Below are 26668 nucleotides of genomic sequence, written 5' to 3'. Positions count from 1 at the left end.
CTTTACACCTGATGGACACAATACATTTCCTAGCCTATTCTAAACCTGATGGACAAAACACGTTATCTGGTCTCCTCTACACCTGATGGACACAATACATCTTCTAGTCTTCTTCACACCTGATGGACACAATACATCTTCTAGCCTCCTTTACACCTGATGGACACAATACATTTCCTAGGCTATTCTAAACCTGATGGACACAACACATCTTCTGGTCTCTTCTACACCTGATGGACACAATACATCTTCTGGTCTTTTCTACACCTGATGGACACAATACATTTCCTAAAACCTGATGGACACAGCACATCTTCTAGTCTCCTCTACACCTGATGGACACAATACATCTTCTACTCTCTTCCACACCTGACAGACACAATACATTTCCTAGTCTATTCAAAACCTGATGGACACAACACACCTTTTTGTCTCTTCTACAGCTGATGGACACAATACAGCATAAGGTTTTGTCTTTACCTGATGGACATGATGTGTTGAATGGTCTTCTCTTTACATAATGGACATCACACATCTTATTGACCACCATATTGAAAAAAAATTGCCACCACAGACCAATGCCATAAACAAAAGCCTAAAAGCAAACGTGCCAAACTGATTAGATATTGGTCAAATAACTGGCTTCACTTCTATATTCACAGCTGAGATATTAGTTATTGGGAGTTGGGAAAGGGTGATTAGTTCTTCGACACTTTTCCTTGGCTGACATTCGGCTTTAGACGTGACCCCTGGAGGATTTAAAGCCTATTTAATTCTATTCATAATAAATCCACATCTTGGAATATGCACAGAAGTAATGATCAATGTGTATGAATATTTTCAAGGAAGCGGAAGAAAATCAATTTGGTTTTGTATTGATTTCCTGGGAAGGATTTCATGGTGTATCATATTAGTTGAGCAGAATATATATAATTTTTTTTTTGCACGGTATATATTATAATCACCTTGATCTTTGTATATTTATAGAGCTGCTGACAGTCATATTCCCAATTGCAAATAACACAATGACCACTCAAAATGGTGTTTTGTCAGCCAAGGCTGAAGGTTCCACGTTGTGGTGGGTGTTTTACTGTATTATATTATTTGCAGGGATCTGGCATAAAGCCTGTTTTTGAGCCTTTTTTTTTTATATAGAATATTTTTTTCTTTGATATCGTGAGTAACGACTATAAAAAGAAAGAAATTAAATGATACCCCTTGATTCTTTAAATTTGCTAATTCACACCGCAATAAGGTATTATAATGGGATCCCTAGGTACTATAGTGATGCATTGTATAATTAGTCTCGGCTATAGTCGTCGTCTATGTTGGCACTGGTGGCGTTTTCATTTTTTCTTTCTTTCTTTATTTGCATTATTTTTTTACCCTTCTTTTTACCTACAATATCTAAATGTATGTATATGTCCATTTTTTAATATGTTATTCATAATTTTGCCATTTCCCCCTGTAAGTGAGGCACGAGAGAGTGCCCGCTTCCCAGAGTTGGGAATCACACTTATCACACCGCGTCATATGGGTATGCCACTAATGTCCAAGATAGGAGTACCCCTTTAAGTTTTACCCCATGATAGTCCTCCGTTAGACTGCTCGGCGAGAGCGCCCCGATCCTTGCAGACGACTGTTAGTATAATGCGGAGTGTATTGTTTGATCAGAGGCAGAACGCTGCTCTCTTTTACTTTGTATTCCCGGCACTGTAGAACCTGCGAGCTCGATCATAAATAGCCACGAGAAATTAACATTATAACATGATTTAATCAAGATATTACACATTGACAGATGACGGTGCGTTCCCCCCGCAAAATCCTTATCATTTATTCACTAGCCTTTATTTTTAGACTTGTTTCAAGTGTTAATTACTGGTCAATGAGAAAGTAGGTTAAGAGAGTTTGCAAAAGCAAAATCTTTTATTGGCGAAGCTAGTGAACAGGTGGCGAGCCCCGATCTCGGCGAACGTCGCCTTGGGGCGCAATCTTCCAGCGCACAATAAGATATGGCTGCCCCGCTTTGCTGTCTTAATGTTCCTGCCTGTATCCACATCTTGCAGATGTCTCGGAACAGAGAAAGACCTTAAATTTTAGGTTGAGCAGAGCGGGGGGAATGAAAGTTGTCGTAATGAGTTACTTTATTTAACTAAATTGATTGGGTCGTAAAATCACAGTTGCAACATTTTAAGGATTATGCTGATTTTCTTTTTTTTCCCAGCAATCTTCCATATGATTTAGATGTCTGTGTAAGGTACACTGCGGTGGGATTACCTTCACTGCTTTTTTTCTATTACAGCAGCAGAAGATGAGTGTGCTGATCTTGTCGGAGGGCAGTGATCTGTCCGCTCACCTAATGATGACAGGGATGCTTGTCGCAGGTGGCGGTGCCATGTTGTGGGGATGTCACAGATTAATGGTGAAAGGAGTGACTGGGAACAGCTCACAGTATTGCAGAAGAGCATTGCTCTGACTCTGAGAAAGGCAGTGACCAATGCACTAATACAACGTTAATTTAATCAGAGAAGTGTGTCGGTGTGTAACACTGGAGACACCGCAAATATAACAAATCAAGGGTAAGATTACAGCAACTGCAGAGGAGTGTGCTGATCTTGTAGGAGGGAAGTGACCAATAAAGTTGTAATGCTAGAAAGGACATGAGGTAATACTACGAGGAGAGAGAAAATTAAGATGTCACACACTAATAGTAATAGCAGCAGCTCAGAGTAGATTGTGCTGCTTTTGTGGAAGACAGTGACCTGGTCAATCATGTGATGCTGGTAAGAATGGGGCTGCACTTCCTTATGGTGCACTGGGAGAGAGACTACATCCCTTAGTCAATAATTTCAGCAGCAGCAGAAGAGTGTGCTGATCTTGTGTGAGGCAGTGACCTGTCCACTCATGTGATAATATTTTTGAAGGGCAGTGTTATGATGTTAGACAAGGAACACAGTAAAACTGAAAGCAGCAGGGTTTTCCAGTGGCTCTAAGTATTTAAGAAGATGATTGTGCTGATTCTGTGGAAGGCAGTGACCTGTTCGCTCATCGAATAATCGACAGGATGGCTGCAGGTCACAGGGGAGGTGTCATAATGCGAGTAGGGGAATGTAGAAAAGATGAAAGGAGCAGAGGCTTCTAGCAGCACAAAGTATTTCAGGAGAGCATTGCACTCATTTTGTGGCAGGCAGCGACCAGTTCACTCATGTGACATTACTGAGGACAGGGCTGCATGTTCCTGTGCTGCGTTAGATTGGCTGAAGATAGATTATCTTATAGTCTAGATATTGAAGGAATGGTTATAACAGCGGGAGAAGAGTGAGCTGATCTTGAAGAGGGCAGTGACCTGTCCAATGAGATGAAAGACTTAGTTGCATGTGACAGGGAAAGCGTCCTGTGTAGGGAAATAGAGACAACAGGGAGGTTTCAGACTGAAGGTAGATGGAGAATTGTCCCCCCACAGCACAGAGTATTTCAGAAGAGGAGTGTACTGTATTTGTAAGCTGAAAGTGCCCTGTTTCTTACATTATAATATACATATTAGCTGCACGTGACAGAGTCATTATATGAGGAGGGGCGTGGGAGGTCACACATTAAGAGTGATGGCAAGGTATGCAGAAGCACAGAGGATTTCAGGAGCTGATGTTTTCAGACACAGCAATTATCACTACTCAGGGTGTAGCAAATAAGTATAAGGTGAGCGATGTTAAATATTGTGCTATTGTCTCTGTTATCACCCATCCTAATAATGAACAAATCACAAAATATAGGTGCAGATTGTGCTATTGTCTCTGTTATCACCTAGATGCAGATTGTGCTATTGTCTCTGTTATCACCTAGATGCAGATTGTGCTATTGTCTCTGTTATCACCCATTCTAAGAATGAATACATCGCAATACACAGACGCAACAGAGTAATTCATGCACAAATGACAGTGGAGGGAAACCGGGACGTAGCTCACCATATAAATCTGGAGGCGAGGTGAGGACAATTCCCCCCAGACGCCCCCATGCCCTTTGGGCCACGTACGCAATGAACCATCGATACGTTACATGTAACAGTTTCAGTCTTACATCTACCACGGTGGAGTGTACGTCTCTGGTTTCCTGCGCTCGTCGCGTTTGTTTGGCATAATTTCTGGGGTGTGAGGTTGTAAATGGCAGCGAGTAATGACTGTAGTTAACACATTGTTAGGGAAAGTGATAATTCACACCTCGGGTGACTCAGCCCTTTAATTCTGCCCTGGTATCAGGGAAATCGGATCAGCGGCCAAATCTGAGTTCGGATTGTTACATTTATTGATAGTTTTATCAGATTAGAAAAATATGCTCGGCTCCTTTCTTCCAGAAACGGCACCACTCTTGTCAGCCCCAGCTACATTGTAATACCAGTTACAACCAGTATACAAGGGGGGCTCCATTTCTGAAACTACAATTTTCTATTCTAGCAAAAACACTTCTTTTTTTTAACAAGTTCTCTCTCTGGAGTTTCCAGAAATTCCATAAAGTGACCAGGTTTTCTGAAAATGGTGGTAATAGGACCTCTTCCCCCCTTCCAGATGGCTGCTGATCCCCCTAATGACTTTTATTACTTGTCAACGCAACTGACGTATGATGCCAGTGTCAATTTTAATTAAAACTTGACAGATGCTATATGGGTGAAAAATCTACAGACTGCATGGCAGTATAAAGTATGGAGTACGGGCGAGATTTCCAGATCTGGATAATAAAAGTAACGCCCCGCCGTCATTCACCGTCTCATCTCGTGTCTTTGGCTGAAACTATTTTTGATCTCTTCTCCGATTTGTTTAGATGAAACTGTTGTGAATAAGAACAGGCAGAGAATAATGGGAGGAATCCTGGCAAGTGGCTGCCGCCGTGTCTGCGCCCATCGGGTTTCCAGTGCGGTCAGGCCTCCATTCCAACATTTCTAATCATAAAACCCCCACAAGAGCTTCCCTGAAAAATATGCAAATAAAATATGCAACAGGATATGATCCTCGCGCACCAGATGTTTAGTCTTTGCCTTTGAAGTTTCCCTTTTAATCTTTTCTTCCACTATATATTAAATAGATAAAGTCGCTTTATATCGCTTGCATTGTGTCAGCGTTCTGCTCGCTTTATGGTGGCGCCAATTAAAAAATGTGCCGTACTTTTGTTCTTTTCGTTCCGAGGACAGCGCCACTTTTCTCTACAGGTTGTGTCCGGCAGTGCAGTTCAGTCCTGTTTTTGCTTGAATGTGACTAAGCTGCAATACCATACATGACCTGTGAATGGTGCTGTTGGGAAAAAAAGTAAGACCTGGTGCTATCCTTTCCATATGCTCCTGTACCAATAGGGCTATCTTTTTTTCCCTCCAGGAATGGCACCACTCTTGTCCACAGGTTATATTTGGTATTGCAGCTCTTCCTTATTTATATATATCAGATATAACCAGTGGACAAGATCAGCGCTGTTTTTGGGGAAAGGTATATCATACTTATTACACTATGCACCGGGGCATAGTAAGCGGGAGGAAGCCACGTCCACTCTAAACGGATTTTACTGATGGATCTTAGGCAATAAATAAGGAGCGATGGGAAACAGTTACCGCGTCCTCATACCTGTAAAGCATCGGGAGCCGTCAGACCCATCAGTGGAGAGCGGCATGGCACTACCCATCCTAACGCCGGAGCCACTCCATGCCAACATGTTACCTATCTGGGCATCCAGCTAAAGAACAGAGAGGCACCCATGATTGCCCTATGTAAAGGTCAAGAACGTTACATCATCCCAGAAGTTGCCAAATCAAACTTTTTTTTGTTTTTATACTGAGTACTTTCAGACAATTCAGACAATCTTATATTGTTAGGAGGATCCCAATAACAAGATGTTCAGCTACTGAGATCCCAGCGATCACCTGTAATTTGCAAAAGCTTATGTCCATCACAGGAGGAATGAGGCATTACATAGTGTTGGGTCCAGATGTCGAGATCCCAGTGATCTCTTGTAATCTACAGTGCCACCACATAAGGAATGAGACAATGCATGGTGTTGGGTCCAGATCCTGAGATCCCAGTGATCACCTGTAATCTACAGTGCCACCACAAGAGGAATGAGGCATTACATAGTGTTGGGTCCAGCTCCTGAGATCCCAGTGATCACCTGTAATCTACAGTGCCACCACAAGAAGAATGAGGCATTACATAGTGTAGGGTCCAGCTCCTGAGATCCCAGTGATCACCTGTAATCTACAGTGCCACCACAAGACGAATGAGGCATTACATAGTGTTGGGTCCAGCTGTCGAGATCACCTATAAACTACAGTGCCACCACAAGAGGAATGAGGTGTTGGGTCCAGCTGCCGAGATGCCAGCGATCACCTGTAATCTACAGTGCCACCACAAGAGGAATGAGGCATTTCATAGTGTTGGAGCCAGCTGCAGAGATCTGTGATCAACTGTAATCTACAGTGCCACCACAAGAGGAATGAGGCATTATACAGTGTTGGGTCCAGCTCCCGAGATCCCAGCAATCATCTGTAATCTACAGTGCCACCACAAGAGGAATGAGGCATTACATAGTCTTGGGTCCAGCTCCCGAGATCCCAGCAATCATCTGTAATCTACAGTGCCACCACAAGGGGAATGAGGCATTACATAGTGTTGGGTCCAGCTCCCGAGATCCCAACAATCACCTGTAATCTACAGTGATACCACAAGAGGCATGAGGCATTACATAGTGTTGGGTCCATCTGATGAGATCCCAACAATCACTTGTAATCTACAGTGCCACCACAAGAGGAATGAGGCATTACATAGTCTTGGGTCCAGCTCCCGAGATCCCAGCGATCATCTGTAATCTACAGTGCCACCACAAGGGGAATGAGGCATTACATAGTGTTGGGTCCAGCTCCCGAGATCCCAACAATCACCTGTAATCTACAGTGATACCACAAGAGGCATGAGGCATTACATAGTGTTGGGTCCATCTGATGAGATCCCAGTGATCACCTATAATCTACAGTGCCACCACAAGAGGAATGAGGCATTACATAGTGTTGTGTCCTTCAGAGAAAGGGGTGTTCTTCACAGCTGTTAGATGAGGGTCTTGAAAGAATGACCCCTCTATTATCTGAGAATCCCCTAATAGGGTATAGACCATTGGGTTTTGTAAGCCATCTGTCTTGGTCTTGTCTGAGAAGCTCAGATCCTTCTAATACATGGTTACCAAAATGTGTCCTACAACCACAGAGCAGAAATTGACAACCCTACGACGTCCTTACCTCAACAACTCAACTGCATGCTTGGTTTAAGGGCAGACAGTCTGATAAGGACACCAGGCCTCTTGGACCAGTCAGATCTTTTTGACCAGGGCCGCCAATTTTCCTTTTGAAAAGAGAGAGAGAGAAAAAAAAAACACAAAGTGTAAAAAAAAAAAAAAAGTCAAACATTAGCTAAACTGCAGACACAAAGACGACAGAGGTCAAGGAAGAAAATCATCAGAAAAGGTTAAAGATGAAATAAAAAACCCCGGAGGCTATGAATGAAAATCTATCCCAGAGCAAGGCCACCGGTGACGTTCTTCAGACGGGAAGCCAAACACTCGGTGGCAGCGGGATCCTTCATTCTCATCAGATCAATACAAGCTTATATTTAAAAAGATTCCTAGCAGCTGCCATCTCTTGACAACCTGCATTTTGTGCGTTCGCCTCTTGTGCGAGATCAGGGCAGGGACTGCGGGAAGATGCAGCTTTTAATACCATTTACACCTGAAGACACAATTCCATTAAGGGACCTTGTTTTGTTAAAGGGACGCGGATTGATATTATTTTATTGGCAGTTGCCGCTACGTCTCTTTGTCCTTCTGCGACTCCTTTTTGGATTTTTTTTTCTCTCTTTATCTATCTATTTATCTATCTATATTTTCAGTTTCAAACTCACTCCTTTACCATAAAAGCTGCTAAGAAAAAAAAACAAAAAAAACAACCTGCTTGCCACTCTAATCATCTGTACGACAATATTTGGTATCAGGCATCCTAAATAGATTATCACCAGTCCATCTGTGTCATTATTGATTTATAAGGGCTTTAAGCTGCTTTAAAATGGAAGTTCTCCCGCTAAGGGGCTCCGCGTATATAAATCACAGCCGTACTCAAATATAACAGACATCACTCAACATATTGTTTCTCCGCATTCCTCCCCCCTCTGCTCTCCTCCTTTCCCTTTTTAAAAACCATAGCAAGAAAGCGGAAAATGATAAATTGTTTCTAATATACTGATCTAAACTGATATGCAAATGGCGGGTGTATTTTTTAATATATTACTTGAGAGGCAAAGGAAAGGGGAAAAAAAAAGCGTCATTAACATATGAATGCTATATGCAAATGCGAGTGACAGAGCAGATGTTGATGAATGTAATTGACCTATATGTGAATTGCATTAGAAGCCTTAACGCTATTAATTCACTACCCTCCCGAAAACTCGATATTGTCCAAAAAAAAAACAAAATCTAAAATTCTGTGAAACCGAACACTGGAAGTGATTTGGACAGAGAACCGGGGACACTGGAAGAAGGTCGTCAACGTACCAGCCATACCCGAAATGACATCATGGGTATCGATCATTTAATAGGATACAGGAAGGGGGGCATATTTGCTATCCTCTCTACCTCCCACCTTATTTATTTTGCCTTGACTGATCCATTTACTGCTGTTTATAAATAAGTGCCCCCCCTCCCTTCCTTAAAGCCTTTTGTCAACAGACCACCCAGTATAGGATAATGTATTAATGCCCTCTACGTTGCAGCCAGTCAGCTGAAACGTGCCCCCCTCCCAGTCTAAGTGTGAAGCGCCACTGTGTATATATAGCTGGCTAACAACTATGACACATAGTAATAAGAACATACTTAATAAATTACTGCTTTCAGGTCTAGCAAGCTGACATTTCTCTGCAAGGGACAATTTTATATTTGTGGCACTGAGCAAAATTGCTTCATAGGAAGGCAGGGTGGATTAGCATAAAAATTAACACTTAAATTTCAGCTTATTTTCCACCCTCTCTTCCTGCCACAACAATCAATTTCCCTTATAAATCTGATTAGATTTTACGATGCTTGTTATTCAAAGCATGTCTCGGCACAGCATTCACAGGCACCAAGACTATTTGTTTAAATAGGAAAAAAAAAAATAAAGCCAGATAAAAATGTATAGGTATTTTTTGTATTTTATTTTATTTATTTTTTTTACGACCAGTTCCTCGGCTTTTCTCATATTGTAACATCGGTAATTGATTGCACACATTAATTAACATGTAAGGTAGAATCGCTGCATTATGCATGATTTATTTTTTCATATCTTGTTGGTTCCTTCGCTCGCTGCCCTTGTTGTAGCGAGGACACCGGGCTCAATTCGGGTCCAAGCACAAATGCCAATGCTCGTTCCCCCTGAAAGTTATTAATGTCAGATACGAAATTAGATTTTTTTTTTTTTTCCCTCTTAACTTCACCTCCCTTTTACTAATCCACCAAAGCTGTTAGGAGTAATGCAAGCTTCAATAGGGCACTGGGAAGTGATATTGAGCGGTCGCTGCTAACATGCAAATATGTTCATTAAGGCGGCATTTAATAAACAGGCAGCGGGAAGGCGGCCGGCGTGGTCACAAAATGCCGGTCATTAGAAAGAAAAAAAAAGTTAGAGGTTGGGTGTCCATCAGCTGCTCAATCTGCCAGGGTGGCATTTAGATTGCAAGATGTTTCGCCTGCGTTTAGTAAGGAAAGAAAATGTAATCATTGAGTATTTGTTGGACATCAGTTGGAATCAAACTACTTCCTACTGCCCCATGTAAGGAACGCAGCATCGCCTCTGTAAGGAATCCCAAAATCTGCACAGTGCTCAACTTTCTTTACGGTTAGAAAAAGTTGAGTAGGACTGATCCAATAGCCAGATTGGTAGTCTGTGGCCACCAGACCAGCGCGCTTTGAGCCCCCTCCTACATGCCAAGTACAGTGGAAAAACAGGAAAGCACAATAGGGTTTTATCCGAGTAACGATGGGGAGACGGCTGTGTACCTGTGTACCCACAACCACTATAAAGCTCAAGGATGCTGCAGACCCATGACTTGGATAACAACTGAAATGGAATGATATCGTTAATCCAATCAGTGTGGAAGGATAGAAAAGGAGAACGGTATCCACTAATGCGGTTTAATTGTCAACGCGTTTCGAAGTTCCAAACTTCATCAGGAGTACACGGCGGTTTCCTGACGAAGAAGTTTGGAACTTAGAAACACGTTGACAATTAAACCGCATACCTGGATACCATCCTCCTCTTCTTTCCTTCCACTCGGCATCACAGAGTTATCCCTACCATCCCATTTCAGGTGTTGTCCTTCTACCTGCCGGCATCCCCGTCTTTTCTCCTGATTAGTGGGTATGACATAATTACATAGTTGCATCATGCTGAACCTAGGAATCACAATCAGGATCCTGCAAATACTTTTGCTCAACTCTATGGCATTCATAGACTGGAGTCCACTTATAGTGCCACGTTTTTTCCAAGAAGGATCAGGCTTTTTCTCACGATCCTTGACCCTTTTTTTTTGCTAACAGTATAGTTCCTCTAGAGTCAGGCACAGGGTACAAATAGTACTTATAACCTAAATTATTCTCTTCCCTCTCTATTACATCCTGTGATGCAATGAAACGTTGGGCAGGAAAGTATCGTCAGGTTCTCCGTTGCCTTTTCCCCCCATTTCATATCCCATTGTCCTATTGACCCAAGAAACTTATCAGGGGATTTTGTTTGACCTCTCATATTATTTGGGGTCATCTGTGACCACATACCATAAATCTACTGATAATGGAAAGCAAATATCTAGATGGAGGAAGATGAGAGATGGTCGGACAATTTTATTATACTGGACCCATAGCTATATGTAATATAGACTGCTGGATGAGCGCTGTAATGGACGGTGGTGTGTAGGCGGCTGTACACATTAGATAGCAGTCAGCTGAAAGGCTATCCCTCCTGACCTCCATACACACACAACTTAGTCCTACCTGCATGTGTACTGAATGGGAAGGGGGGAGTAAGACATTTTCAGATGACTCTGCCCCCTCCAGAAACCTCTCATGGCTGCTTATGTCCCATGAGAACAAGGCTAGAACATGTTGAAATCCAATATGCTCAATCATTCTTTCCCTTAAAATCTGCCATAGGAGAGATAGGGATTACCTCATACATATTACTCAGCTGGCCCATGTGTTGGGGCCATTTTAGGGTCACTAAATGTAGCATCTTTTGGACACAATTTATTAAAAGGGTTGTCCAGAGCCTTTCACTTTGGTATTGTTCGATGTGAGGAGGTACAGGTTAATTCATTCAAAATGATTTCTTTTATTTAACCCCTTTACCCCCAAGGGTGGTTTGCACGTTAATGACCAGGCCAATTTTTACAATTCTGACCACTGTCCCTTTATGAGGTTATAACTCCGAAACGCTTCAACGGATCCTGGTGATTCTGACATTGTTTTCTCGTGACATATTGTACTTCATGATAGTGGTAAAATTTCTTTGATAGTACCTGCGTTTATTTGTGAAAAAAACGGAAATTTGGCGAAAATTTTGAAAATTTCGCAATTTTCAAACTTTGAATTTTTATGCAATTAAATCACAGAGATATGTCACACAAAATACTTAATAAGTAACATTTCCCACATGTCTACTTTACATCAGCACAATTTTGGAACCAATTTTTTTTTTGTTAGGGAGTTATAAGGGTTAAAAGTTGACCAGCAATTTCTCATTTTTACAACACCATTTTTTTTTAGGGACCACGTCTCATTTGAAGTCATTTTGAGGGGTCTATATGATAGAAAATGCCCAAGTGTGACACCATTCTAAAAACTGCACCCCTCAAGGTGCTCAAAACCACATTCAAGAAGTTTATTAACCCTTCAGGTGTTTAATAGGAATTTTTGGAATGTTTAAATAAAAATGAACATTTAACTTTTTTACACAAAAAATTTACTTCAGCTCCAATTTGTTTTATTTTACCAAGGGTAACAGAAGAAATTGGACCCAAAAAGTTGTTGTCCAATTTGTCCTGAGTACGCTGATACCCCATATGTGGCAGTAAACCACTGTTTGGGCGCATGGGAGAGCTCGGAAGGGAAGGAGCGCAGTTTGACTTTTCAATGCAAAATTGACAGAAATTGAGATGGGACGCCATGTTGCGTTTGGAGAGCCACTGATGTGCCTAAACATTGAAACCCCCCACAAGTGACACCATTTTGGAAAGTAGACCCCCTAAGGAACTTATCTAGAGGTGTGGTGAGCACTTTGACCCACCAAGTGCTTCACAGAAGTTTATAATGCAGAACCGTAAAAATAAAAAATCATATTTTTTCACAAAAATTATATTTTTGCCCCCAATTTTTTATTTTTCCAAGGGTAAGAGAAGAAATTGGACCTCAAAAGTTGTTGTCCAATTTGTCCCGAGTACGCTGATACCCCATATGTGGGGGTAAACCACTGTTTGGGCGCATGGGAGAGCTCGGAAGGGAAGGAGCGCCGTTTGACTTTTCAATGCAAAATTGACAGGAATTGAGATGGGACGCCATGTTGCGTTTGGAGAGCCACTGATGTGCCTAAACATTGAAACCCCCCACAAGTGACACCATTTTGGAAAGTAGACCCCCTAAGGAACTTATCTGGATGTGTGGTGAGCACTTTGACCCACCAAGGGCTTCACAGAAGTTTATAATGCAGAGCCATAAAAATAAAACAAAATTTTTTTCCCACAAAAATTATTTTTTAGCCCCCAGTTTTGTATTTTCCCTAGGGTAACAGGAGAAATTGGACCCCAAAAGTTGTTGTCCAATTTGTCCTGAGTACGCCGATACCCCATATGTGGGGGGGAACCACCGTTTGGGCGCATGGGAGGGTTCGGAAGGGAAGGAGCGCCATTTGGAATGCAGACTTAGATGGAATGGTCTGCAGGCGTCACATTGCGTTTGCAGAGCCCCTAATGTACCTAAACAGTAGAAACCCCCCACAAGTGACACCATTTTGGAAAGTAGACCCCCTAAGGAACTCATCTTGATGTGTTGTGAGAGCTTTGAACCCCCAAGTATTTCACTACAGTTTATAACGCAGAGCCATGCAAATAAAAAATATTTTTTTTTCCACAAAAATTATATTTTAGCCCCCAGTTTTGTATTTTTCCAAGGTTAGCAGGAGAAATTGGACCCTAAATGTTGTTGTCCAATTTGTCCTGAGTACGCTGATACCCGATATGTGGGGGGGAACCACCGTTTGGGCGCATGGGAGGGCTCGGAAGGGAAGGAGCATCATTTGGAAAGCAGACTTAGATGGAATGGTCTGCAGGCGTCACATTGCGTTTGCAGAGCCCCTAATGTACCTAAACAGTAGAAACCCCCCACAAGTGACCCCATATTGGAAACTAGACCCCTCAATGAACTTATCTAGATGTGTTGTGAGAACTTTGAACCCCCAAGTGTTTCACTACAGTTTATAACGCAGAGCCGTGAAAATAAAAAATCTTTTTGTTTTCCCACAAAAATTATTTTTTAGCCCCCAGTTTTGTATTTTCCCAAGGGTAACAGGAGAAATTGGTCCACAAAAGTTGTTGTCCAATTTGTCCTGAGTACGCTGATACCCCATATGTTGGGGTAAACCCCTGTTTGGGCACACAGGAGAGCTCGGAAGGGAAGGAGCACTGTTTTACTTTTTCAACGCAGAATTGGCTGGAATTGAGATCGGACGCCATGTCGTGTTTGGAGAGCCCCTGATGTGCCGAAACAGTGGAAACCCCCCAATTATAACTGAAACCCTAATCTAAACACACCCCTAACCCTAATTCCAACGGTAACCCTAACCACACCTCTAACCCTGACACACCCCTAACCCTAATCCCAACCCTATTCCCAACTGTAAATGTAATCTAAACCCTAACCCTAACTTTAGCCCCAACCCTAACTGTAGCCCCAACCCTAGCCCTAACCCTAGCCCTAACCCTAGCCCTAGCCCTAACCCTAGCCCTAACCCTAGCCCTAACCCTAGCCCTAACCCTAGCCCTAACCCTAGCCCTAACCCTAACCCTAGCCCTAGCCCTAACCCTAGCCCTAACCCTAGCCCTAGCCCTAACCCTAGCCCTAACCCTAGCCCTAACCCTAGCCCTAGCCCTAACCCTAGCCCTAATGGGAAAATGGAAATAAATACATTTTTTTTTATTTTTCCCTAACTAAGGGGGTGATGAAGGGGGGTTTGATTTACTTTTATAGCGAGTTTTTTAGCGGATTTTTATGATTGGCAGCCGTCACACACTGAAAGACCCTTTTTATTGCAAAAAAATATTTTTTGCAATACCACATTTTGAGAGCTATAATTTTTCCATATTTTGGTCCACAGAGTCATGTGAGGTCTTGTTTTTTGCGGGACGAGTTGACGTTTTTATTGAAAACATTTTTGGGCACGTGACATTTTTTTATCGCTTTTTATTCCGATTTTTGTGAGGAAGAATGACCAAAAGCCAGCTATTCATGAATTTCTATTGGGGGAGGCGTTTATACCGTTCCGCGTTTGGTAAAATTGATAAATCAGTTTTATTCTTCGGGTCAGTACGATTACAGCGATACCTCATTTATATCATTTTTTTATGGTTTGGTGCTTTTATACGATAAAAACTATTTTACAGAAAAAATAATTATTTTTGCATCGCTTTATTCTCAGGACTATAACTTTTTTATTTTTTTGCTGATGATGCTGTATGGCGGCTCTTTTTTTGCGGGACAATATGACGCTTTCAGCGGTACCATGGTTATTTATATCTGTCCTTTTGATCGCGTGTTATTCCACTTTTTGTTCGGCGGTATGATAATAAAGCGTTGTTTTTTGCCTCGTTTTTTTTTTTGTTTTTTTCTTACGGTGTTTACTGAAGGGGTTAACTAGTGGGACAGTTTTATAGGTCGGGTCGTTACGGACGCGGCGATACTAAATATGTGTACTTTTATTGTTTTTTTTTTTTTATTTAGATGAAGAAATGTATTTATGGGAATAATATATATATATATTTTTTTTCATTATTTTGGAATATTTTTTTTTATTTTTTTTACACATTTGGAAAAAATTTTTTTAACTTTTTTACTTTGTCCCAGGGGGGGACATCACAGATCAGTGATCTGACAGTTTGCACAGCACTCTGTCAGATCACTGATCTGATAGGAGTGCAGGCTGCTTCACAGTGCCTGCTCTGAGCAGGCTCTGTGAAGCCACCTCCCTCCCTGCAGGACCCGGATCCGCGGCCATCTTGGATCCGGGGCTCGAGCAGGGAGGGAGGTGAGGAGACCCTCGCAGCAACGCGATCACATCGCGTTGCTGCGGGGGGCTCAGGGAAGCCCGCAGGGAGCCCCCTCCCTGCGCGGTGCTTCCCTGCACCGCCGGCACATCGCGATCATCTTTGATCGCGGTGTGCCAGGGGTTAATGTGCCGGGGGCGGTCCGTGACCGCTCCTGGCACATAGTGCCGGATGTCAGCTGCGATAAGCAGCTGACACCCGGCCGCGATCGGCCGCGCTCCCCCCGTGAGCGCGGCCGATCGGCTATGACGTACTATCCCGTCCAGGGTCAGATAAGCCCAGGGCACCTCGACGGGATAGTACGTCTAAGGTCACAGAGGGGTTAATTTATCTATTTCCTCCCTATAAAAAAAATTGGTTAAAAAAATAAGCATGATTGCAAAAAGTATAACTCAACTAAGACTGGTGGACCCAAGGGTTTGGTATAGTCAGATGATATCCACGCACCCAAGACCCTTAAAAACTCACTGGTAGATGTGAAGTTGAAAGTTCAGTTACCTATTTGGCATCAGGACCGAAGAGCTAAGTGTTTTCTTGAACTTATAAATCTATATTTGTTACCCCAATGTCCCTGATCTCTATCATAAGACGAATTGTATTAAGAGGACGTAAGTTTGGTTCACTCCCTCTCAATCGAAATAATGAGACATAGTCAATACATTGTATCAATAAACATTAATTATAGAAGACCCAGATATACAGAAGACGATCTCCAGATCCTACTTATGGGTAGCGGCTTCCATGAAGGGGGTCGAATGTAGTGATGGAACCACAATATGGGTACAGCTATGGGCTCCGTGAAGGTGCAGGCCACCCTCGGATGACATAAAATAGTAACGATCTTCTACTTAAAGAAACTCCGGTCACTGAAGCTAAAGATGTCATTATGGCGGAGGGTTTGCATCACAAACAAAGAAGCTTTTGAGAGAATGAGATGCAAATGATATGCTAATCGCCCACAATCATAAGCATAGCCTATTAACTAAGTTCGATTAATGTTGAAGCCACTAAATAATGTCACAATAATTACATCACATGTACACCTGGCATTAGCTCCCACCCAGACCCCAGAATTGGGGGATATTGCTGGAGATAGGCCAGACATGCTAATTCTATTCAAGAGGGATTATTCCCAGCGAGCACAGACACATATCTCTTCTCCGTATGTGACATTTCAGGCTGAGGCTGGTGGGATAGAAGACACTTTGCTCGTTCTGGTAGAGATCTTAAGAACGGGCCCTGTTTACAATATCTATAAATAAACATCTTTATTAATTTTCACAGATGGGGCCCCATTGATGCGGCTTTCAGGGTTCCATATCTCAGGGGATCGCTATATTTTGCAGTCAGGGTTGAGACAAAAAAGAAAAATCATGTTGACGTTTTTTGGTCTTTAGCTAGAAGTTTTAAAAAATCCACTTTGGCTCTTTTACTTTTGTTTTTAAGTTTAAAAAAAATGTGAAAAACTCCACTTCAGCTCCCATTATTTTTGGAGCTTCTTAGACGATAGACATGTTGGACTTTAACACCAAAAAGAAAATGTTACCTTAATGAGCCCGAGTTTTACTTAATAATCTGCAAAGACCAAATCGAATATATTGTAACCGCTTGGATTCTTTGGGCATAAAGGTGACTTGTTTTGGTTTTGCTGGAGGACCCTAAGTTCTGAAACTCTAAAGGGTTTGTTCATCACGATCTACCCTTTTAATATGAGAGCTGGTTCCTAAAACAGCTGGCAAAAATGATACTTTGCCAGGGAATGAAGCGACCGTCTGCTCATGAGATGATTGACCGTCCATGTTGTAGTCAATAGATGCTAAAGCTTAGCAGCGGCTCGAGTAGATGATGCCTTTCTATGATGTCTACATGGCCAAACAGGGTTTATGAACCTGTACTGATGAGATGTCCTCTTGATTATTATGATCACCTCTGTTTACTAAGGACCATAAGAAATCCTGTAGAGTCTAATACAAATGTTCCTCATTAATCAAAAAAATGAATTTAAGGTGATTGTCCACCTATTCCAAGACATAGGGCAGCCACACATGATGGCCTTCATTCTGCATGACCACTGTCGCCATTGGATTACATGAAGAAATCAAGGAGCTTCTAATTACAAATGTTCCTCATTAATAAAAAACAAAAGAATTCAAGTAAATCGTCAACCTTTTCCATGGTATTGAGCAGCCACACACGATGGTCTTCATTCTGCAGGACCACTGTCATTGTTGGATTACATGAAGACATCAAGGAGCTTCTAATTACAAATGTTCCGCATTAATCAAAAAGAAGAATTCAAGTAAATCGTCCACCTTTTCCATGGTATAGAGCAGCCACACACGATGGTCTTCATGCTGCAGGACCACTGTCGTCGTTGGACTACATGAAGACATCGAGGAGCTTCTAAATATAAACGTTCTTCATTAATCGAAAAGAAGAATTTAAAGAGATTGTCCACCTTTACCATGGCATAGAGCAGCCACACACGATGGTCTTCATTCTGCAGGACCATTGTCGTTGTTGGACTACATGAAGACATCGAGGAGCTTATAAATACAAATGTTCTTCATTAATCAAAAGGAAGAATTTAAAGAGATTGTCCACCTTTTCCATGGCTTAGAGCAGCCACACATGAAGGTCTTCATTCTGCAGGGACCACTGTCGTCGTTGGATTACATGTACTCTGATTTTATTTTTATATTCCCAGGATTGGAAATTCCTGTGATTGATTTATCACGTAGAAACTTGCCTAACGAAAGGGAGTTGTCCAAGATGTTTAAACTCTTTAAGAAACCAATAACCAACTTGCTCTGATACATTATTATCGAAAATAAATATGGTGGAGCTGTAATGTACCATTTGCATCTTCCCATAAATGACAGGATTTTTTTCGATGATTTTTGCAGGTACAATGGGGAATACAACAATGTGATACAAATCTCTCATTTAGTTCTTAAAGATGTTGTCTCTTTAGAGACCAACCCTTGGGGTAATCAAAAAGAATCAGCTGCCCGCTGGGCATTTTCCCAGCAGCGGCCACTCCAGTAGAATTGTAGTTTTACATGCACCCTTATAGTTGTTCATGGTTGGAGAGATCACCTAGCTGTTCTAGCTCAAACATAAAAGACCTGCCAAGAAGACTCTACTTAGTGATATCCTTACACATTAAAAATTGGATGTTTGGATAGGGGGTGACTTTATGAGATAACCCTTTAAGGGGACATTAATCTGAGCTGTCAGTTGAAGGGTTAACCTGTGTTTTCTTGCAGCATTATAAACTATAAGCAGTGGGTTGGCCACCCGAGTGTAGAGAGGCCAAGACACATTTAACCCTTCCTCACATCTGCACCAAAGTGAGTAACGATTATTATTTTTTTTTCTTTTTTCGTCCAGAGGTTTTACGAGTGCAGTTTATTTTCACGACTCCGCATTAATTAACCCCGCATGTCCTATCTCCCGGTCTATCAAGCCAAGGACATTCATTTAAACATGTTTATTATGAAATGTTTGCATTCTGCACATTTGCGGCCCACACACGCACGGATTATTTCATCCCAGTTCACTGGAACATTTTTTTTTTTTTTTAAAGAATGTATTGTTTTTGATTACTAAACGCTTTTGGCTCCTCCAGAAATGAATCTTAAGTCTTCTGCATTCTGAGATCTGGAGATGAGCGGAGGTTTGTGCGGTGGCTGACATGGAGTAGATGGACTCCGCTGCTCTAAAGAGTGAACCACAAGGGTCAGCATGCCTTTCTAGAAGTCCTACTGCTTCTATATGTGTGGCCAAGCTTACATTCCTATTACTTGAAAGGGTTTTCCCGAAAATTAAAGTTATCCACTATCCAATAATGAACTCTAGAGGTCCAAATCCTGAGAATCAACTGCTAAAGCCCCTTAAAGGGACTCTGTCACCTGAATTTGGCGGGACTGGTTTTGGGTCATATGGGCGGAGTTTTCGGGTGTTTGATTCACCCTTTCCTTACCCGCTGGCTGCATGCTGGCTGCAATATTGGATTGAAGTTCATTCTCTGTCCTCTATAGTACACGCCTGCGCAAAGCAATCTTGCCTTGTGCAGGCGTGTACTATGGAGGACAGAGAATGAACTTCAATCCAATATTACATAGTAACATAGTAACATAGTAACATAGTTAGTAAGGCCGAAAAAAGACATTTGTCCATCCAGTTCAGCCTATATTCCATCATAATAAATCCCCAGATCTACGTCCTTCTACAGAACCTAATAATTGTATGATACAATATTGTTCTGCTCCAGGAAGACATCCAGGCCTCTCTTGAACCCCTCGACTGAGTTCGCCATCACCACCTCCTCAGGCAAGCAATTCCAGATTCTCACTGCCCTAACAGTAAAGAATCCTCTTCTATGTTGGTCGAAAAACCTTCTCTCCTCCAGACGCAAAGAATGCCCCCTTGTGCCCGTCACCTTCCTTGGTATAAACAGATCCTCAGCGAGATATTTGTATTGTCCCCTTATATACTTATACATGGTTATTAGATCGCCCCTCAGTCGTCTTTTTTCTAGACTAAATAATCCTAATTTCGCTAATCTATCTGGGTATTGTAGTTCTCCCATCCCCTTTATTAATTTTGTTGCCCTCCTTTGTACTCTCTCTAGTTCCATTATATCCTTCCTGAGCACCGGTGCCCAAAACTGGACACACTCAATATTGCAGCCAGCATGCAGCCAGCGGGTAAGGAAAGGGTGAATCAAACACCCAAAAACTCCGCCCATATGACCCAAAACCAGTCCCGCCAAATTCAGGTGACAGGTTCCCTTTAAGAATTGAGCTGAAGTTGAGCATGTATACCTAACCACCATTTCTGACAATAACTGGAGCGAGGGTCCGCATGCTCTGCTGAGCCCTGTTTCTAGGATTGCCAAGGGTGCCAGCAATAGAACCCAAAGGAATCAGATCATTTTCAGTTTTGTAAAAAAAAAAAAAAACATTAAAGTATAGGTTGACTTTAGAGAAACTTTTCAGTATCCTAAGTCATTAAAGGGCTGTACTAAACATTGACAGTTATTGCCTATTCATTGGATATGGGGCAACTTTGTGATACTTGGAGGTCCAACCACTAGGATCCCCATCAATCGTGAGGACAGGGGTCTGAAATGTCCTTTGGTAATGGCGTGTCACCCAATTTATCCTCAATGGAACAGCTGGGGAAAGGCAAACGATGAACGTATGGCCACCACTGCATTCTGGTCTCAGCATCGTACAAGTCCCAGCAGTCACTGTCCCAACTCTCAATGTGGAAATAGCCCTTTATATAGGACTTGTCACCAGGTCACAAGTGGCCAAGTTTTGCTGTTATTTGGTTTTAGCTGCTCTTGATTGTCTTGCTTTTATATTTTTTCTATAATCTGCCATAATGTACATTAGAAATCGGCCTTTTAGTTTTTTAATGCTACTTTTTATGGTCTTCATCCAGGGGATCTGGCTCACAGGATAGTTATGCAGAAAAGCCTAACACCACACCCCAAGAGAATCATGGAAGTCATGCCTCCTGGTAAAAACCATAAAAATCAGCAGCATATAAAAAAGCCTATATTTCAGGGACCGTATGGCAGATTTAAATAAAAAACAGATGGAATAAAATAAGAGCAAAGGTATCCAGAACCCCTTTAAGACTTTATTTGCCTCTACATGTCCACCTGCGGCTTCCAGAACATCTCATGTCTGCTTGCTGCTTCCAGGATCCCTATAAGACTTTGTCTGCTTCTACGTGTTCGCCTCTGGCATCCAGGACGTTTCCTGTCCGCTTGCAGCTTCCAGGATCCCAATAAGACTTTTGGTTTGCCTCTACATGTCCACCTGCTACATCTAGGACACCTCTTGTCTACTTGCGGCTTCCAGGAACCCTTCAAGACTTTCCTTTTGCCTCTACGTCTCCACCTGTGTGCGGCTTGCAGGACGTCTCCTGTCCACTTGCAGGTTCCAGGATCAAAATAAGACTTTTAGCTTGCCTTCAGTAACTCTGCTGTTTCCTGTGTGGAACACCCGCCTGCTGCACCGATTGCTAGTGTGACCTTGGGCTTAGAGGATCCACATCACCTAGTGATCCCGCAAACTTAGAATGTTGCAGGAGTTTTCATAGTGCAGTGATATTATACAAGTTATTATATGCTGTACTCTAATGTGAGGCGATATTAAAGCATCCTCTGGTGACACCCCTGTATACCCTCACGGAAGGAAAGGGGAGAGATCATATGGTGAATAGACCACACCTACTTAGGGCCTCTCTCCTTTCTAGGGGCCACAAGGGTCCTTCCATATATTATTCCAGTTTCCAGTGATGGTTCCATCTTGGGGGATTGTTATTTAAGCCAGACGCCAACATCTGTGGAGAGATTATCAGTGTGAGAACGATGTTGTAGCAGAGCTGTGTGTGCGCATCCTGGTACCGGGCAGATGGAAGTTCTACGCTGAAGCTGTCATCTTTTGATTAAGAAAAGGAAATGATTTCACTAAGAAGCTATTCCCTCTTGTGTTGTTTAGTTGGAGCTGTGATGGCTCTTACCAGCGATCCGGACACATTTATTGAGCCTCTTAAGTAACTCGGCTCTTACCACCATCGCCAGAGTCTCAGCAAAACTCTCTTTTACCTCGTGCCAATTATCTAAATATCATAACTATAAAATATCCTAAAACGCCCCATCCCCTTCCCCCTCCCCCTACATTAAACATCTTTGTTACAAAGTTGCAGAATATAAACAGTAACAGAATCATCCAAAAACTAAACACAAATGTAACGCTTCCATCTGCTGCATGAGTTTGGGTTTTTTCTCGCCCTCTCCGTCCATCGGGTGCTATATGCCAATGTAGTGAACCATGCCTTATTAAAGACATTGCTAGGGTCACACGCTGCAAAAATAAATATTGCATCCATCTCCAGTCAATGTGATGGGGGGAGCGAGGATTTGTTGTCATCTGTGAATTATTCATTTTGGTTCCCAGGAAAGTTGGGTGACAACCAATGTGGCCACCACTAATGACACCCATCACTCACAGCCTTGAGTATCAGATTTGGTTCGTGATACACCTCTAGCTTCCATATTAAAGCTCATCAGATGCTAGGAAAGCTGGGTGACATTTCCTATGATGGGCACTGTACGGTTTGTCACCCAGCTCTCCTGGAAACAGGACAGATGTACATGAAAAAAAGCTGACAAGGTGACAGAAGAAGAAGACGACAGCTCAGACTTTTATGATTATTTGTGTTATGTCACAAGACAGGTGAACGCAAAACAGGGACATCAATGCTGACGGACAAGAAGCCTGAAACACTGTGCAGGGACGGGACATAAGAGGTGATCAGGCAGAAAAAAATGGAGTATTTCTCCAAGAAGATCATTTAAATAACACGTTTATTTCCTTTGTGTGTATTGGAACAACACAAAACAAATGCCAAAAAAAGGCAAATTGACAATAATTTCATAGAAAACCCCAAAATGGGCCGGACAAAATTGCTGGCACCCTCAATATTTGGTTGCACACCCTTTGGAATAAATAATTGCAATCATTCACATCCTATAACCATCAACAAGCTTCTTACACCTCTCAACCGGGATTTCGGACCACTCTACTTTTGCAAACTGCTCCAGGTCTCTCATATGTGAAGGCACCTTCTCCCAATAGCAATTTTATAATCTCTTCACAGGTGATCAATGGGATCTAGATCCGGACTCATTGCTGCCACCTTAGAACTCTCCAGCGCTTTGCTTCTATCCATATATGGGGGCTTCTTAAAGTATGTTTGGGGTCATTGACATACTGGAAAACCCATGACCTAGGACGTAAACCCAGCTTTCTGACATTAGGCACTACATTGTGACCCAAAATCCTTTGGGAAACTTCAGATTCCATGATGCCTTGCATACAGTCAACACAACCAGTGGCAGAGGTAGCAAAATAACCACAAAACATCTCTTAACTTCCACCATATCTGACTGTAGGTAATGTGTTCTTTTCCGTGTAGGCCTCATTCCCTTTTTCGGTAAACAGTAGAATGATGTACTTTACCAAAAAGCTCTATCTGACCACAAGACACTTTCCCAGAAGGATTTTGGTTTACTCACATACATTTTGACAAGCTGCAGTCTAGCTTTTTTATGCCGAAGTGTCAGCAATGGGATCCTCCTGGGTCTCCTGCCATAACATTTCATTCAAATGTTGATGGATAATCCACGCTGACACTGATGCACCCTGAGCCCGCAGGACAGCTTGAATTTCTTTGGACCTTGATTGGGGCTGATTATCCACTATCCGGACTATCCTGCATTGCAACCTTTTATCAACTTTTCTCTGCTGTCCACATCCAGGGAGATTAGCTACAGTGCCGTGGGTTGTAAACGGCTTGATTATGTTGTGCACCGTGGACAAAGTAACATCAAGATCTCTGAAGGTGAACTTGTAACCTTGAGAAAGTTGACATTTTTCAACAATTGTGTTTATGAAGTCCTCAGACAGTTTTTCCTGTTCTCCATGCTTAGTGTGGTGCACACACAGACACACAAGGCAATGATTGAGTCAACTTCTCTTTTTATCTGGTTTCAGGTGTGGTTTTCATGTTGTCCACACCTATTACTTGCCACAGGTAAGTGTGAACGAGTATCACATGCTTGAAACAAAGTTGTTTACCCACAATTTTGGAAAAGTGTCAATAATCCTGGACAATTTTTGAGGTTTTGTGTGAAACTATGTCCAATTTGCCTTTTTTTCTCATTTTTTTGTGTTATTCCAATACATACAAAGGAAATAAACACATGTACAACAGGACCTGTGCAACTGCAATAATTTTCTGGGAGAAATTTCAAGGGTGCCAACACTTTTGGCCATTATGATTAATAGATAGATAGATAGATAGATAGATAGATAGATATGGATACATTTATAGATAAATAAGGGATACAGTAGATAGATAAATAGATAATAGATAAATAAATGATAGATAATATATAGATAGATATTAGAGAGAGAGCATAGATAGATGATAGATAATTTATAGATATGAGATAATTAGAGAGAAACCACAGACTGACAGACATATGATAAACTATGTACTGCAGGAGGATAATAAGGACTTGTGAATATCTTACAGTATTTTCCTCCTCCTTTCTGTTAATGACTTGTCATCAGCCACAATTATCTTGGTGACAGACAGTAAACACTCGGCGCAGACTCCTTGGAGATGGAGACATTTCTGATGTTATAGCTATGTATGTTTCTAGACATGGATGCCTGATCTCTACACACAGGAGGACACTGGGGTGTATACAGCATAGCACAGGAGACATCCTGGGAGACCGCCGATCACGTCTACATGATACGTGTTATGCTATTATAATACGCATGTTTGTATGAAAGTATCATCTATGTATATAGGGATTCATTATGAAAGTGCATATAAATGACTACACAAAATACACACAGACATTTCTTATACTCACACACTAATACAAAATCCAGTGATACAGAAAACACACAGATGTGCATGTAATGTAATGTATTGTATTATATTGTGCAGTGGTGGCATTTGTGTATAAACTGTGTATCAGTGTATTATATAAATCATGTACTCTGTGTATACTGATATATGCATGTAATATTCTATACTGTGAGTGCATGTATGCAGCGCCCCAGAGTCCTGGTCGTTGCAGTAATGTCGTTCTTCCACCAGGGGGAGAGATGTCTGATGGCGCCAAAGGAGTTCACCCTGCCAGGTATCACAGCCACACACACACTTCACATGCCGGCCACCAGGGGGAGCAAAAGGTTCTATCTATTAGGCCACTTCTCACACTTGGGTAAAACTGGGGGTTGGTTAGGAAGTCAGAGAGAAGGAGTTGGAGCCAGGAGGAGGAGAGGAGAGGAGCAGACTGGGCTCGGCCCAGGAAAGGGAAAGAAGGACACGGAGCTGCGCCTGCAACCCATGCGGCAGCCTCCTAAGAAAGGACAAGAAAGGAAGTGTGCCGTATTGAGTGAGCACAGAAGTCATAGCAACAGGAGTAAAACAACAGCGGGAGACCAGCTAGAAGCAGGCTGCCTCCCTCTGAGTGCAGATCCGGTGGCCAGAACACCGAGGGAGTAATAGACTCTACGCTTTACTTGAGAGACCGGCAGGGCAGTCGATTCCAAGTTGGCTGTCCGACCTAAGAGCCTAAGCAGGCAAGGTGGCAACGTGGAGGAGGGGCGACGCTAGGGTCCCTATAAAATAGCCTCAGGCCACCACCGTCATACGGGTTATGTCACAAGGGGAAGGCTACTGATTTCCACCTGGATAAGAGGACTCTGGAATTGCCATCAGACCGGCCGGACTCTGCCTACCCTGTCATCCGACACCCTGGACTGTGGATGCTGAAGCGTTCAGTAAAGGTAAAGAGACTGCACCCATTGTGTCCTCTTTATTCACCGCGCCTTGCACCATCCATCATCATCATCTACACTTCTGACACCTGAGGGCAGGTATACCATCTATCTGCCATTCCATCACCCCAGCAGACCCCTAAGCAGCGTCGGTCACCCTGACCGAATACCACAGGTGGCGTCACGAACACTACCGTTATCTACAAACTCTGCCTTTTATTGGGCGCCCCTCATAGGGCCACGGGTCGGGCTATCGTGACATCCTCGCTGAGGGAACTGAAGGACCCGGTACCGAGTACCCCATTGCCCTTATGTGGGGGCGATCCATGTATATACAATGTGTGTGTATTACGTAAACCATGTGAATGCATGGTACACACTGTGTGTATGGATATCTATATATATAATTGTCTAAGGGTTTTTCCGTCTGTCTGTCTGTCCTGGAAATCCCGCGTCTCTGATTGGTCGAGGCTGCCAGGCCTCGACCAATCAGCGACGGGCACAGCATGGCGACGATGAAGTCATAAAGGTTGCCTCAACCAATCAGCGACGGGCACAGTCTGCCGCGAATTCGCCTCGACCAATCAGCGACGGGCACAGTATCGACGTAGATGTCATAATGGTTGCCATGGCAACGATGATGTCATAAAGGTTGCCTCGACCAATCAGCGACGGGCACAGTCTGCCGCGAATTCTGGAATCATCATTGTCCATATACTACGGGGACATGCATATTCTAGAATACCCGATGCGTTAGAATCAGTGTTGTGAATTCGGTTGTCGGGCTCCCTCCTGTGGTCATGAATGGTACTTCGGCTGGTTCGGTCCATGGACTTCCTCTGGTGGGTGTTTCTGAGTTTCACAGGTGACGAGGTTAATTCGTTAGCTGCTGCTCTATTTAACTCCACTTAGATCTTTGCTCCA

At 42.6% G+C, this 26668-nt stretch overlaps 1 protein-coding gene across 6 annotated transcripts in view; it reads right to left on the bottom strand.

The window, feature by feature from the left end:
• The window catches only part of ZNF536 (zinc finger protein 536), a 626001-nt gene that overhangs the window by 415522 nt on the left and 183811 nt on the right, over window positions 1-26668 (bottom strand). For 4 of the 6 annotated variants that reach the window (XM_069739303.1, XM_069739304.1, XM_069739301.1 and 1 more), the window contains exon 4: window positions 7265-7367. The exons of the other annotated variants lie outside the window; for them this stretch is intronic. The gene's annotated coding sequence lies outside the window, so the exon portion shown is untranslated. The remainder of the gene's footprint in view (window positions 1-7264; window positions 7368-26668) is intronic. 6 annotated transcript variants of the gene reach the window in all.

Source organism: Ranitomeya imitator, chromosome 9, assembly GCF_032444005.1.
Source record: "Ranitomeya imitator isolate aRanImi1 chromosome 9, aRanImi1.pri, whole genome shotgun sequence".
Taxonomy (NCBI): Eukaryota; Metazoa; Chordata; class Amphibia; order Anura; family Dendrobatidae; genus Ranitomeya; species Ranitomeya imitator.
The sequence above is the reverse complement of the archived record's forward strand: the minus strand, read 5'-3'. Positions and strand labels throughout refer to the sequence as shown.